The following is a 17,412-nucleotide window of genomic DNA, read 5'->3' as shown; positions in this document are numbered from 1 at the left end:
AACCGAGACCGCTGGGAATGAGAGATGAAAGGAAAACCAGAGTGACGGATCAACAGAAAGGATGTGTTAATGAGGGATAGAGAGACTTTTGGACAAGAAACAGACAGTTTGGATCAGGGGGTCGACAACCTGAGGGGTTGTCATTAGCGCACCAGTAATAGCAAGAGATGGCTTTATGTGATTTAATTGGCCGTTTTAAAAATGTTCAAATCCCTCACATCTGCATGCCAGTTTTTTGCTCGCTCATAGGAGGAAGTAATCCTTCTTCATAATCCTGCGGTCTGTTTTATTTAGTGTAAATATGCCCACGTGGAATCCGAAACTGACATTCAGGTTCTGCACATCCCTCACCATTTCTGTGTATGTTAGGTATTTTGGCAAATTTTCTCCAGTAGAGCAGATCAAAAAGTGTGGGAAAAAGTGTGCAGATTCTATCTGAGCCAGGTTATGAAGCCAAAAACAAGTTTCATCTTGTCATATATGACACTTCACGTCAAAAGGGTGGTCAGCCACTTGTAGAGACATGCCGCGAGTACATTAACAAAGCAAAGTACTTTATAAGATTTTAGCCAACAAGTAAACAAGCTTTGTTACTGGCAAATTCATACCTATTTTAACTAGTCATGCGTTTACCATTCTGCCGATATCAGCCATTTTCAAATGAGCAGAATCACCCCGAAAACCATTCACATTTGGCCAAAGTGTTGGTTTTTCCATTGTGTCAGCTTTAAAATCTACCAAAAATCGTGTTGATTGCAAACTAACATGAATTATTTTGGGAGAATTTAAATAAGTGTTGGTTTTTCAATTGTGTCAGCTTTAAAAGCTACCAGAATTTCTGTTGATGACAAATTAACATACTTTTTTTGGAGAATTTGGGGAGAATTTGAATATGTGTTGCTTTTTCCATTGTGTCAGTTTTAAAAGCTTTTTGCATTCTGTTAGTTGTAAAACCTACAAATAATTGTCATGGTAAGTTAATATACTTTTTAATTTTGGGAGAATTTAAATAATGTTGACGTTTTTTTTTTTTTTCATTGTGTCAGCTTTAAAAGCTACCAGAAATCCTACAGATGGCAAATTAACATACTTTTTTGGATCTTTTTGGAAGAATTTCAATAAATGTTGGTTTTTCAATTGTGTCTGTTTTACAAGCTAACAGAAATCCTGTTGATAACAAATGAATGTTATTTCTGGATAATTTTATGAGAATTTGAATACATATTGCATAAAGCAAATTTAAAGGTGGTGCAAGTTGTCCAAAAATGAAAGACAACAGGAATTATTTATGATTATTTTTGCAATTCTGTTTGTCAGCATTTGTTTTAAATACATTTTGAAATGTAATTTATCTCTGTGATGGCGAAGCTGAATTTTCAGTGTCACATGTCTTCAGAAAGCCTTATTCTAATAGTTTTGTGGAAACAATAAACTTCTTTACACAGGATTATTTGTGACCCTGGACCACAAAACCAGTCTTAAGTCGCTGGGGTATATTTGTAGCAATAGCCCAAAATACACTGTATGGGTCAAAATTATAGATATTTCTTTTATGCCAAAAATCATTATTATATTAAGTAAAGATCATATTCCATGAAGATATTTAGTAAATTTTAATACTGTAAATATATCAAAAGGTCGTTTTTGATTAGTAATATGCATTGCTAAGAATTCATTTGGACAACTTTAAAGGCGATTTTCTCAATATTTTGATTTTTTTTCACCCTCAGATTCCAGATTTTCAAATAGTTGTATCTCGGCCAAATATTGTCCGATCCTAACAACCCATACATCAATGGAAAGCTTAGTTATTCAGCTTCCAGATGATGTATAAATCTCAACTTTGTAAAAAAATTGACACTTAAGACACTTTTTGTGGTCCAGGGTCACATTTGATGAATAGAAAGTGAAGAAAGAACAGCTTTTGTTTGAAACAGAAATATTTTGTAACATTATAAATGTCTTTACTGTCATTAATTTAATGCGTTCTTGCAGAAGAAAAGTATTTCCATTTTCTTTTCTTATTTTAAACTTGACCTAAAATTCTGACCTTATCTGGCCTGCTAACTCATTACACCCAGAAACACTGGCTTGCAAACAAAGTGTGTGCGTTTGTCTGAGTTTCAATATGTGTTCACTCTGCCTGAGCATGCACTAAAATTATCCCACCTGTGTCCAGGTGGATGGTGCTGTTATTAAATTGGTGGTCCATTGGACACACACCTGCTGTAATTTCCCATATGCTGACAACAACACTGACGATGCCACAGCACCTGCCCCCTCTCCGCTGCGTGACCTTCAGCTCACCCGCTTCATCAGACAGTTGGCCATTGTTTGTGGCAAACCATGTAGTGGGCAGTGTTATGAATATTAAGCTGTAAAGATCTGAGGCTGTACACATTGATGAAATGTCTTGCCGCTGATAGATGAGGATCTAATGGCAATATTTTATCCCGGAGAGCCGGGAAACGAAAGAACCTGAGGCACAGAGATCTTGTTTAGTCCTGGGGGAAATCAGAGGACTAAATGAGCAAAGCAAGAATGTTTTAGGCTCCTAAACCAATCAACAAACAAAGTTTAAAGCCAGTGAACAAGGGAAAGGAGCACTGAATAATATATAGATTTTAAAAACTCTAAAAAGCTGGATTGTTATAGCCCAGCTGAACACATGACCTTGCGCTGCTCATTCCCAGCAGGCCTGTTTTCTCCGAGCCATGATCACACAGTCACATATCTGCAGCCATCCATCAGCCGAGGATTATGGTATACCGGAGGATTAATCTGTCTCTATCTACCCGTAACATACTCTAAACACATCAGTTCCCTTATCAGCGCTCCAAGCGCACAAAACCATAAGTCAGACTGCAACTAAAATACGCTCACTCATAAAACCGCATATACAGTAATAAAAAGGATGTTTTCAGTCAATAAAGATGACAAGGCTCCATTTGAATGAATATAGGCCATCAGATCCTCACCGATGCACACTAAAACAGAGATTTTTTATTTTGAACCATCAGCAAGAAAATACTAGGGCTCTTGATTGATTATAAAAGAAATGCGATTAACATGATAAGCTGAGTAATTAATAAAAGTGCTTGAAAATAATTCAAAGACTGCATTGAATTGAACAAAAAGTGGCTTTAGAAATCAACATATTATTTATTTTAGTTCCTTCTTTTAATTATATCGATTTTGTTCATGCTAACATAAAAATACTTATTAATTAATTAATTAATTCATTCATTCTTTGGTCATATTCTATGGTAATTCCATTTTTATTTTTTAATAAAAATTGTATCTATCTATCTATCTATCTATCAATCTATCTATGTTTATATTTATATTTTACTTGTTCCATGGAATGTTTTGTTTTGAACATGTTCCATGGTAATTCCATGGTATTCTTTGAAGTATCTTGGAATACCATCTAAATACCAAAGAAACATACCATCTGATACCATCACTGTACCATGGTACAGTGCTTTTTTTGTAAGAGACCTGTTTCTTTATATGTCTCTTGTGGATTGAGACAAGGTTTCAACCTCATTATGGTTTAAATTACCTTTCTACTAATTCTTCAATATTTACAATGTATTCGAGTGACTTCATTAAACAGCGGCTGATAAGAATTGATTGAGCGAGCGTGTGTGTTTATGTGGACTGAGAGGAAGCGTGTGTTTGTTTCCCACCAGACACAGACATCTGGACAGATTGTCCACTTTCTCTGATTAACTTCGCTGGCATTTTCTCATTTCTCTTTTTGCTTAAGCATTTAATCCTCTAATTATATATTTTTTTCATTTATCGAATAACAATTACTATAATGGCAAAAAAAAGACTCTTTAAAAGACAGAAGGAAGGAAATGAAGAATATCTTGTAGCAGGAAGTTCAGCAATGAATTTTCTCTTTTATATTTTCTTGGTCTGACTGAATATAGCTTAAAATGCATTACTCAAGTAGGCAGAAGTGTGTGTGGGAACTTAAAACGAGATATTCTGACTCACTGCACCCAAACAACCACAGGATGATCTTTCCCATTCACCTATACAACCTAATGAATGAGCTCATGTGTGTATGTGTGTGTACTGTGTTAAGCTCTTTTGTCAGATAGGTTTAACACTATTGCAGCTGCCTAATCCTCTTTTATATAAAAAAATCTTTTATCTAAAATAGAGTGATAACAATTACTGGACAAAGGATATGTGTGTGTATTGAGTAAAACAGGTCTGAAGACCTTGATTACTTTGGTTCATGTGTATTTAATTAGGGTTGGATCTAAACTCTGCAGGACAGTAGCCCTTCAGGCACAGGTTTGGTGTAAAAGTTCTTAAAGGGACAGTCCACCCCAAAATTAAAATTCTGTCTCATGTACTCACACTTATGTAATTCCAAACCTGTATGACCTCCTTCTGTAAAACACAACATATTTTGAAGAATGTCTTTGTCCATAGAATGAAAGTCAGTGGGGTCCAAAAGAACTCACTATTGACTTTGATTGTATAGACAAACAAAACAGAAAACATTATCTTAAAAATTGAAAATATAGTCTTTTATACAGTCATCTATGTCCATATAATGAAAGTCAATGGGGTCCAAAACAAGTCCCCACTAACTTTTGTTATTTGGCCCAATAACCACTGAGGCACTTTTAATAATGGAATGACATGAGGGTGAATGTTCATTTTTAGGTAAAATACCACTTTAAGTTGTCTATAATGAAAGCCACATTTTTCTAAATATCTTTTTTTTATGTTCCACAGAAGAAAGAAAATCATTCCGATTTGGAATAACATGAGGGTAAATGTATATTTTTTAGGTAAAATACCACTTTAAGGTGTCTATAATAAAAGCCAATGGTGTCCAAAACAACTCACCATTGACTTTTATTGTATAGGCAACAAAAATACTGCAACTTTTTCAAAACAAATCATACAGATTTGGAATGATGTGAGGATGAATGTTCATTTTTTCATGAGCTATCACTTTAAAGTGTCTGTTTAAACTCAAAGTGTTTCCTTCAACTCAGATGACCGATTCCGTTCGCAGCCACAAAATAAAGTGCGTCTTCACCATTAAGTCTGACTTTCCACTTAGTCAGACAAGTCAAGATGTGTTTGTCATGTTCTCCTACTGCATTTCATCAGAGGGGTGTGTGAGTCGTTGTGTGGGTGAGTGCAGTAAAAGTGGTCATCTTTTCGTCTGGTCCCAGGATTGTAGGTCAACAATGTTGAATCAGAGCAAAATCGCATGGAAATTGGAGTCTAATAGCCCATGTTTGTTTTTTTCTGTCATGCTGGGTACTTTCCCATTGACTTCTATTGTTATTACACTGAGCTAATGATGTTTTTATCCCCCAAACCCTCACAGAAAACTTCCATTAAGGCATTATTTAGTCTGTTTATTAAGCTGTCTTCCCCACAGGGACTGTTTGCTTCTCCCCAATGTAGGTGATTACAGGTTTTACTGTCCTTGAGGGGACAGTTGCTGCCACAATTTAGGCAAAAACCAACCCTGAGTCGTGAATATGACTCCTAACTGCATTATACTTCACTGGACCTCTACAGTGTGTGTGTGTTTGAGTTGTTTGTGGGGCTTTTTATGAGTGTGTCAGCATCCTGGCGGCGTGATGCCGACACAGCACTCTTAATTGCATACTGAATATGGGCACACACGCACACACACACACACAGCCAGCTGTATTCATTATCCAAACTCTTTCTTGAGACTATCGGGACGAATCTGCATCCTTCAACTTCCTGTTATGTCCCTCTTCATCTTTGTATCACTGTCCTTGTGCACAATGAATGTACACACGTTCTCTCTTTGGACGTCCCAGGCTGTCATTATTCATCCGTCTCGTTCTTCCCTCAGCGTCTCCATCCGTCCTTATTGTCCCTCAGATCACATTACATCTGAAACTAACCGACAAACGCGTCACCTTGAAGACAGACAAAGAAAAAAGGCTTCACATCCCTCAAATTCACAAACTCCCAGATGCGGATGTCAACGAAAGCGCTTTCTGATTCATATATTTGCTGCAAATATTGTCCTTGGCTTTTTGATCTGCATTGCAGGTGGTCGCAGGATTATCCGCATCTGTCCTGCAACTCTGGCCAAAAAAACTGCCTCAAGCAAACACAAAACACAGATTTTCAAATCAAAAACACATACACATGCCATACTGCAGTCTTAAACAAGGCCCTAACTCAATGGCATGGTGCTGTCATGTTTAAAGGTGACCTGGAACGATACTCAATCATACACACTCGCACACAAGATGGAAGTAGATTATAATGAGACAAACTGATGTCTAATGGCTGTGTTTGGCTGCCTGACACCATCTGAGCTGATTCAGCATCAGCTATTAACACAATCATACTGATTGCTTATACTGTACATGCACTTTCTTTAAATATGGCACTTCTGACAAAAGTTATTTTTACAAATTTGTGTTGCAATTTTGTTTAGAGATTTTTTTAGATGTCAGAAATAAAAATGAACATAACATACAAAATTAAGTACTTTTAATTTAAAAGTACTTAGTACGTACTAAATAAATTATTACTAAATAAATGTAGTAAATACTTAGCTATGCATTTTATTATTATTATTTATTTTTATTTTTTGCTATACTTTTGGTGACAGTGTTGATTGGTTTAACAAAAAAAAAAAAGATCAAACTTTCATTAAATATAAATATATTACTAATGTTATTTTATTTATTTTTTTTTTCTTACTGTCTAGCCCCAGTGCGTAACCACATAGTTTGCAACTCTGTTACCCATTCTGATGTTGTTTTTTTTCCATCATTTTATTATTATTTTTTATTTCATGTTATGTTCATTTAATGAAAACAATGAAATCACTCAAATAAAGTTTGTACCCTGTATTCGGACATCAGATTTTTCGTAACAGCACTGAAAAAGCTGCAAAGCTCTTATTCAACAAATAGAAACTAAAACAGCTCATAAAATATTTATGAGGTAGACAAACAACATTTTCTGAAAGTTACAGCTGTAGTGTATAATTTTTTCCTGTATAAAAATAATTCCAAATGTTAAAATAAAATAATTATACAGTCATTGGTGATGCCAGTGGCACAGAAATTACACACTTCACATCTTTCAATGACCAAAGAGAAAAAAAAATCATTTTTTAAGCTTTTTAAGCTTTATTCTCTACCCTATTTGTGGAAAGTGCCATATATAGTAATTGAAAATGGAAAACCCCTCCTCTCAATCACACAAAAGTCAAGATACTAGTGGTCTAATGCATAGAGTTGTTGTGTTTTTGTCTTCGGACCCCCTGGTGTGTGATAACGCGTCTGCAGGATGGAGAACCATCTGCCACTCAAGAGCTCCATCCATCAAAACAAAACACAGCAGACAGTCAAACAATACAGCGCATTCCCACACAGTCACAGACCACACACACACAGATAATGAAGACGTGGTGAGTGGTTTCCAAACACATACTGAGAAAAATGACCTTTTATAACACAAAGACAGACCTCTCACCTCTCAAAACCGATATGACGTCTCACATATAAAGTCTTTCATTCTTAGACTTGAGGTTAAATATGATTGTACAATAATGCTTAAAACCATCGGTGGGTTGTGAGGAGCATTTCCAGGCCAACGCTAAGCACTGCTCTGTGTACCCATGTGGGTAATTAGCTAGTCTCAAAGATGGAAGGAAGTGCTTGTGTCAGCTAAAGAGAAGAGAGGGTGCAAAAAAAAAAGATATAGTTGAAATGCTGCCTGCAGTCATTGTTCATATCCCAACTACAACCGAAGCGTTCCCTTAGGAACGTACACATCCTGGTTTGGAGAATAGGAAACAGACACTCGTCTATAGCGCATGCTGTTGTCATTTCAATGAGAGAAACCATTAGAGCTCAGAAGCTTCACTTCATGTTGCATTCTGTATAGTGATCAAAGACTTTTGCTTCTCACACATTGGAAGACAAAGCTTTAAAGAGTTTGTGCAGGTAAGGACAGTAATGAGATGGAATAGATGAAAATGCTGTCATCATATTTAAATATGGTGCCTCAAGATGTGAAAACTATGGCAGAGGAGAAGATTTTCGGTGACTTAAAAGTGTGCATGATTGAAGAGTCTTTGATAAGCATTAAACTCGATCTCATGATACAATTCTGTTATTTACTTAAATATAACAGAAAATGTACTCAATAGTGACAGGAACCTCACACAATTTATACTTTCAAAAACGCTGATTCGTTCTGAAACTTAAACAACAGGTTCTTCACAAGAGAATCACTGAATCATTTGCTTCAGATTCATTCAAGAACTCTGATTCATTCAGAAACTAAAAAAGTGACTGTCTTTGAGTTAATCATTGAATCATTTGCTCAAGTGTTTCGTCCATAAACTAAACAAAAGTCTCTCTACAAGTGAATCATTGTATCATTTGCTCAACAGATGAGTTCACAAAAACACAGATTCATTCAGAAACTAATCAAAAGACTCTTTATAAGGAAATCATTGAATCATTTATCAACAGATTCATTCAAATTTTTTGATTGATTCAGAAACTAAAGAAGTGACTGTCTTTATGAGTGAATCATGAGATTATTCACTCAACCTATTAGTTAAAAAACGATGATTCATTCATAAAACTGTGTTTTACCCATAGACGCAGTGATTCAGATGTTTGGGAACAACAGCATTCTTCCTTAATAAATAGTTATAAATATTGTTTAATTTATATATTAATAAATTGTTATTTAGTATTGGTCATCAATTAATAAGTTGGTGATGACAAGCATCTGACAAACTATTTAAAAAAAAAAATATTTTAACTAAAAAAGATACTCTTTACAAGTGAATCATTTGCTCAACAGATTAGTTCACAAAAAATGCTTATTCATCCAGAAACAAAATGAGTGACTGTCTTTATGAGCGTTTCAGAAATGAAACATTATCTGCTGTGTTGTGCTCAGAGATGCAGCAAATCTGGTATTTGGGAATAACAGTACTCCTACTAAATAAATATTGTTATAAATATTGTTTAATTTATTTATTAATGAATAAATTGTTCATTAATATTAATATTTATTGACGTATGTACAGAACAAAATATGTGTAAATGAAGAGTAATTGATGCTGAAGAAGTAAACGATTCCTTTTATGGTACATTAAAAATTCCCAAAAAGTCATTTTGGAAGTTTGATAAACCCTGGGATCATTCGGGTTTATTGTGTGGAAAAGGGTGCTTTCTTTTTCTTCCAAAAAAAAGAAAGAAAGTCATATGGTTTGGGTAAATGATGCCAGAGCTGTTATTTTTGAGAAAACTATTCCCTTCATGAAGTTTGCTATTGCATTCTCTTTCTTTTTCTGATGCAACTTCTCCTCTCTGTAACTACTTCTAATTTCAGGTCATTGTGGACAGTTGTGTTGGGAAACACAGCATCTAACCACATCTGACAACACCACCGGGTGACATCAAGCTGCAAACCTGGCAGATGGCGGACGTTTGTTTATACCGGGGACCCTGGGAACTAAAATGATGGATACTTAAGCTCTTTGAAGCAAAAATTAGGTATCTGATAAACTCTCTAAAGTGTTTACGCACCATAAGTTTTAGAGAGCGCGGTGCATGAATGTGACCCTTTAATCAATATGCCTCTCTGCAAACATATCTGTCTCTCTCCAGATTTGCTTGCCTACCATGTACACCGCCCATCTCAGTGGCTTTTTCAGATTAAAAATGAGGCAGAAATGCAATAAATCTCTTTAAATGGGTGTTCAGAAAATAGCTTCAAAATGTAAATAAATCTCTCAAAACTAGACTCAGCAATTAAAATAAAAGCATCTAACTGAGCTGTATAATGTTGTGGCGTGTTATCATGGTCCCCATAGGCATTAAAAAGGCCCTTGGGGGGGTTAAAAAAGCATTTAGCTTCCATTTAAGGATATTCTCTCATTAAAAAGATCTGCATTTTGTCTCCTTCAAGCATGATGGATTGTATTTCAGTGTGCATAGATGGCTCCTGATAGTATTTTAATTACACTGTAAGAAAATCTTCATCATGTAGTTTAAAAAATGTATGTGGGAACATCAAAATGAACTAACTAACTAACAAAATAAATGTTTAATATGACTGAAATATCCCTCTGATGCATGTTGTCCAATTAGTTTGACAAACAGACATTTTTAATCATTCAGGATGTGATGTTGCATTGAAATCACTATGAGGTGATTTACTCTTTTGTATAATTTTATATACATCTGTCCTCTTTACACGCCATTATGATAACATTAATTCAACATTTCTGATGAAAGCAAATACATAATTTAGGGAATATTATCTATTAAATATGAATAAATTGAATATTAATTATATATTATATATTAATCAAATACATTATATTCTTTACTGTAGATGGTTGAATAACTTGCCTTTAAATATAATATAATATATATATATATATATATATATATATATATATATATATATATATATATATATATATATATATATTAATAGTTGTATTTTTAAAAGACAATATGTCATTTTTAGGTGTTTTTATTTTTAAGATGTATTTTTACAGTAAAGTTCTAGTAACAACACCAGTTTTTGCTTTATTTATTTAATATATAAAATTATTACAGTGTTATTAGAGTTTGCTTACAAAATAAACATTGTTTTTTTTTTTTCTTTGTGAATTATCAATTCATGCATCAGAGAGCTAAGGGTCAGGTAAAGTAGAAATAGCTCCTTAAATTCAATATTTACTACTTTATGATCCTGGACTTATTATAAAATAATTATTTATATATGCTATTCCAAATAAAAAAATGTTGTCTAAAAATAACAATAAAAAACAATTAATTAAATTAAACAAGTAATGAATAAAATTATATAATAAGTAAGGAATAATTGACTTCGGGCCATTGAATTCTTAGAAATTCAACGGACCGTCGTCAATTATTCCGCTTATACTACTGTTACCACACCTCAAGACTTCAATCAGATGATATATTTCAAGGCATTTGTCCGGTTTTTCTACTTAAATCACTATTGTGAGTAGGATTAATTCTTCCGCATCTCATCCAACGCCTCCGTTGCTAATACCAATACTTCATTTTAAACCTAGTAACAGCTTGAGCCGTTGATAGTAGAATAATAATGACTAATTTCTTCATGAACAGCGCCATTGTTGTTACCTCGCTTGTGAGAAGTCATAGACTTTTAAGTTGTTAAACTATGTTACTGATAAAATCTTCAGAGTAGCGCAAACAGCATTAGCGCGGATGTTAGCGTGTGTGCAAACTGTATGTCTGTGAGGGAGAGAGAGCGGGAGAGATAAACAATGTAATTTTGTGGCAAAAACATGAATATGATCTGTCGTTTTCATCCTTTTGATTAATATATTTATTTGTTTGGCCAGTGTCATTGTGGATTTGGTTCTTTTGCTGTTTTAGGCTTTGAAATAACTCAAATCATTTGGCGAAGTGATACAGACGTAATGCGGTCAAGACCTGCCTGGAACTACGTTCGCCGTGCGTTTCCCTGAAAATAATGGCACACCTTAGAACGTTCGTCGGCCAATCAGATTCAAGCATTCAACAGCCCCGTAGTATAAAAAAACATAATTTAATAATTGTCTGAAACAACTCTCCTTTGAAACCACAATGCTTATGTCACTTACAGTAGACATGCATGGGCTATTAAATAATGTTAACCATTAGGCAAATAGCTACTTAGGCATTTTTTTATCAAACTTGTATATAATGCCCATGTTTCATAATCCAATCCACTTCCTGACAAATAAAATCAAGTCCCATCTCTCTCTGAAGTAAAATGAGTTGCATTAAGATAAACAATTGCACATTTTGAGTTTTGACATAAGATACTGTACCTGGTAGCTATTTCCAACATGCCTAATTCATATTAATCTGAGTTTGACAGAACTGGATCATTATAAATGATTAATAAAAGTCCTTATAGACTGAAACGATACATAAATTCAGGCAGGAACACCTATAGTTCCACATACTATATAGCATATATTGTAATTCTCTCTGTGAAGCAAGCCAGGCTCTATTTATAGCTGCTAGGTCAGAGTTTCTCCTCTCTCAAACACGCTTCTACCACAAACCTCTAATTCTGCATGACACACCCTTACAGAAGGAGAAGGAGAAGAAGCTGCAGCACAGAAATACAACAAATAGCAACTGATGAAATTGAAACCCACGTTGTCCGAGTCCGAAGCTAAACCCTGTGTTGACTGAGACTGCGTCTTCAGAGCAGCTGAAGCTCTATAATCAGGAGGAACCAGCGTAGGTCTAATGTATGGTTAGATATGGAGAAGCAAACAGCCGTCAGCCAGATGCTCAGAAGACAAATGACACGACAACACTTCAGCCACGGCATGACTTCAATCATCACCTCTGGGCTGTTTGAAATGTCTCTTTCTATTGCAGAGTGTCAAAACATGACTCAATGTATATCATAGCCATAATACACACTGTGTCCACCGCACTGTAATGAAAGGATATGGCATGAACACACTCGTGTGCAATCTGTACACGTTTACAGTGTTTGCGAGACCTCTTTTTATCACACTTTTCTGCAGTCAGATCACTTATAGTCATCATTTGCAACCTATTTTATTTGTGTAACCCCACCTCTAAACGGCATTGTTGTCTGCTATTCATGTGGGTCAAATGTTGTCTTCCTGTCTAAGTGGCCGGTCTCATGCTATTAGTCAAGGTCTAACTGCGCTGATTTGACCCGAGGAACCTCATAAATGTTTTAGACTGAGAGTGGCATGAGGAAAAGATGGAGAGATACAACAACCCAAAATAATGTGTTCACCGATCCAACCCCAGAGACTCACAATGGTGATCCATGCAGTCCATTACCACAGGAGCGTACCATTACTCCTCCACACGGGGGGTCAGACTGATGTGCCTCTCACATCCATGGTCCTTCTGTTTAGAGGGTGGTTTAATTAGATCACCCACTTACACCTCTAATTAGCTTCATTAAATCAGACAACCCCTGAATTACAAGTGCGGTTCAAGCATTTTGCAGTCTGAATCTCCTCTCCCTCTTATGCTCTGCTCACCTTGACAGATACTACAGTTTTGGTTCCTTAGTGTTATCAATTATATATGGCCATATGTGATTATTTGATATAACTGCGATTGTTATACACTTTGAATTCCAATCACGTATAGCCTGAAATACCATGTCTGTTCAGTACAGCAGCACATTTTGTGAGCAGTCAAAACAAACTCCATCATAGGAGATGTGTGGCTCCCTTTGACTTAGTTTAACAAATCTTTTAAACAATATTATTCCTAATAATAATAATAACAACCATTATTTATTTATTATTTTTATTATTGTTGTTGTTCACTAGAATAATAATAAACTATATTAATAAAATACATATAAACTATAATATTACAGATTTTATTATTATTATTTAGACATTAATAGACATTATTAATAAAATAACATAATAGTTTAACCTATAATGTTCCAAATATAATAATAATTACTATAGTAAATGAGTAATAATAAGTATTATTATTATTATTTACTAAAATAATAACAAACTATATTAATAAAATAACTCATTTATTTTTAAGATACTAAGATATTAATAGACAATATTAATAAATTAACAAAATCATTTAAACTATAATATTCCATATTATTCTTATTCTTATTTACTAAAATACTAATAAACAATATTAATACAAATAACAATTTAATTTACACTATAATGTTCCAAATATAATAATTAAGTAAATAATAAATTACTATAGTAAAAAATATATATATATTATTATTATTATTATTACTATTGTTATTACATACTGTTGATTCTTTTAACCCAGCCAACCTAAATATTAGAGTAAATATAGTAATTAACTAAAATTAGAGTAATTAAAAATAATTATTATTATTGTTGTTGTTGTTAATTTATAATGAGATACAAATATTATCAACACTGTAAATTGAAAGTATAAATATTATATATTTATTTTTATAAATATTATTACATTTATCTCTAAATATTTTCATATTTCGATTTTTAGTTCATTAAAAAAATTTAAATAATTCTATCAAGTGCAATATTTGTTTGTCAACATTTGATTATGAGCAATTATACATTTCATATCAAGATGTAAGTGACATGAAATAATTAATTACAATCATTAGTATTAATAGAATTCATCCTCAGAAATTTCATAAATGTGACAGCCCTACTATATATGGCAAATCTCAGCAAATAGAAGGGCCACAAAACGGAATAGTACTCATTTGTAAGACTTCATGAATGAAATGCAAGCATCATATTTGAGACAATTTTAAACACAGATCTTGCACAATGGCTGCTTTTATGAAGAACAATCAGCTTTATGTGTGTGAACGAGCATTGAGTGTGAAGCAGTGAACTGCCGTCTGATGCTGTCTGTGTGAGCAGTGTTTCGCACTGTTTTGGCTCTTTGTTTAGTGTTACTATTTGGAGCATGCTCAGAAAATCAGGCCCGTAAATCACCCGCTACCTCTTACCAAAAGGCCCCCATAAGGGCCACTGTGACTGTTGCCATGGTAACATGTACAGGGAAGTGCACTGATGGGATGTCTTCATGTCACGGCCAAGGGCGGATTTTTAAAAGAGAAATTTAAAAAATGTGAATTAAGCAAACAACAACAGCATTGAGACTTCTTAATAATCAGACTTTGTCTGGGCTTTGTAATTAGTCTTGGAATGAGACTCTATAGAGCACTACTATTCACTCAAACACAAACACTTTCACATGATTTCCAGGCAATACGATCAGTTCTCTACATAACATCCACATTCCCACATCCACATAAAGTTTCTCTTCCTTATTCTCAAAACAAAATGGTATGGTTTTAAAGTAGCTGAAATACACACACACGCACACACACACACACACACACATACACATACCACAAAATTACAGACTGGAAGAGGACTATGCAACAGTGAGATCTTAAAATAGCACGGTTTGGGTAGGGGGGTGGGGGGTTTGACAGTGGTAAAACCAGAAGAGTCACTCTGGATGCAAATTATGAAGGACAGTGTCACAACACACAAACGCTTCCACTTATTGAGTTTGTGAGGGACAAGGCCGTTGTAACACATCTTAATGCATCAGTAATCTATTGTAATATACACTTCATGGTCATCCCTTATATTCACTTTACAATACAGCATGTCAGCAGGACCTTCACATTACAGGAGTTTGAAGTTTGAAAGTCTGTGTATTAAAGCCCATTCACACTGTAACTATAATAATAATGGTTACACTTTATTTTAAGGTCCAATTCTCGCTATTAACAAACCATTAACTATGACTTTTGCCTCAATAAACTGCTAATTTGCTGCTTATTAATAGTCAGTAAGGTATTTGTTTTGTTTAGATATTGATTAGGATTAGGGGTGTAGAATATGGTCATGCAGAATATGTGCTTTCTAAGTACTAATGAACACCCAATATGCTAGTAATATGCATGCTAATAAGCAACTAGTTAATAGTGAGAATTGGTCCCTAAACTAAAGTGTTACCACAATAACTTTATTTGCGTCCACATCAATGCATGATAACATCGTGTTTATTATAAACACATAATACAGTTATGTTGTCTGTCACTTTAAATGCTTGAGCTCTTTAAAGTTGTGTAAAATAATGTCAAATGATATTGTTCCCTCATTATGAATATTAAACCTTCATAGTTATAGCTGTATTATTATAGTTATTGTCCTTGTTTAGTGTTGTTGAGGATTTTTCATTGAGTCTTTCTGCAGGTTACATCGTTTTGCCAGTAGGTGGCAACAAATGACTGTCTACATTAGAGAGTCATTGAATCATTCACTCAACCTATTCATTTAACAGCACTGCTCCATTAACGAACAAAACAAGTGACTGTTTTTATGAATGAGTCGCTGAACCATTCGCTTGACTGATTTGTTCAAAAACAATAAATCACTCAGGTTTCAAAAAGAAATGCTATTGCTGTGTTCTTGGTTCTCCTTATTTGAAATATATTAGAGCAAAAACAGACAAAGCAACTGGCAAAACTGTGTCTAAAATGTAATTTACTCAATATGACTTCTTCGTTTATTGGTGTGTAAGAGCAATCTTGATATTTCAAAAGCCTCCTTGTTATACCAAGAAGCTCTCAGAAATGACCCAAGTTGTCGTTGCTAGATATAACGTTACATTTTCAAATTAGTAACAAAAAATTTAGACATATTTTCTCATATTCTATGCATTTGTTTGCGTGTCTCAACCAACTAGAGATAAAACAACATTGGCTCAACCAATGGTATTAGTTTGGAGATGGGATTATCAGTTTGCAGCCAATGGCAGATAAGGGGAGTGTTCAGGGGAAACCCACTTGAAAACAGTCATTATTTTTGTTTAGTGGTATAGAAATGACATTTCAAATGGAAAAAGTGATTAAAATGGTGGTAAAATATACACATTTACTTAAATTGCAACCTAAAATCTTGATGTTAAACAAAAAAAGTTAATGCACATATAAATATGGCTGCATGCTTATACACATATTTTATAGGATTTTAGCCCAACCCATGCAGTCTATGTATGCATTACACAAGTTCTCTCCATTTTTATCTTTTACCTCAAATCTGCACTCATATCAAGTGTCATGTGTCTGTTCATGCCCGATGCAATTGCTCAATGCCTCGATTCCTGTCATTCAGGAAGAGGGATTAAATGAATGAACCAACTTTTCATTAAAAGCTGTGGATTCTCGCTGTATCCACCCATCATCTTATTATTCAAGGGACTGAGCTCTCACATCCACATGCTTACAAACACCTAAAGAAAAGCATCCACACCGCTAACACGCACACGTGTGAACACCTGTTTACACTCTCACACCCCATCCCCCAAAACACACATCATACATGCTACTGTTTCCATGGTGATCGCTTACACCCCGTGAAATGTGGAATTTCTTCATCGTCGCATATCTTCTCACTCGAGTTGGCTCTTTTCTTTGTCTCTTTCTAATGGCCTCTTTCGTCCTTTCTCTTTACTTTGGCCTGTTGCACTGATAAATATGTTTTAATCAATGGACAGGATGAGCTATTAAGTACTGCTGGAACAAATAAACCTCATATACACATATATAATGTGTGTGTTTAAGACAAGTGTGCTTGTTCAGCACTAGTGGATGGTGATAGATAACTCGTCTATGGCTATATTTTAAATGCACAATATTCAGGAGAAGTCTGTACAAATACACACCCCTCCTGAAAGCATACACACACAAGAACGCGCACAGGCAAACCGTTTCCCTTATTAAAACCCATAATTCACTTTAGCACTTTTCAGGAATGTAATTAATTGCTCGGCCTGAATG

General features: G+C 34.5%; 1 protein-coding gene across 8 annotated transcripts in view; it reads right to left on the bottom strand.

Moving 5' to 3' along the window:
* chst11 (carbohydrate (chondroitin 4) sulfotransferase 11) overlaps positions 1-17,412 on the bottom strand; it is a 46,420-nt gene that overhangs the window by 21,498 nt on the left and 7,510 nt on the right. The window lies entirely within an intron of this gene.

This window comes from Onychostoma macrolepis, chromosome 04 (assembly GCF_012432095.1).
Source record: "Onychostoma macrolepis isolate SWU-2019 chromosome 04, ASM1243209v1, whole genome shotgun sequence".
NCBI classification, from domain to species: Eukaryota; Metazoa; Chordata; class Actinopteri; order Cypriniformes; family Cyprinidae; genus Onychostoma; species Onychostoma macrolepis.
This window is presented reverse-complemented; position numbering and strand designations above follow the sequence as displayed.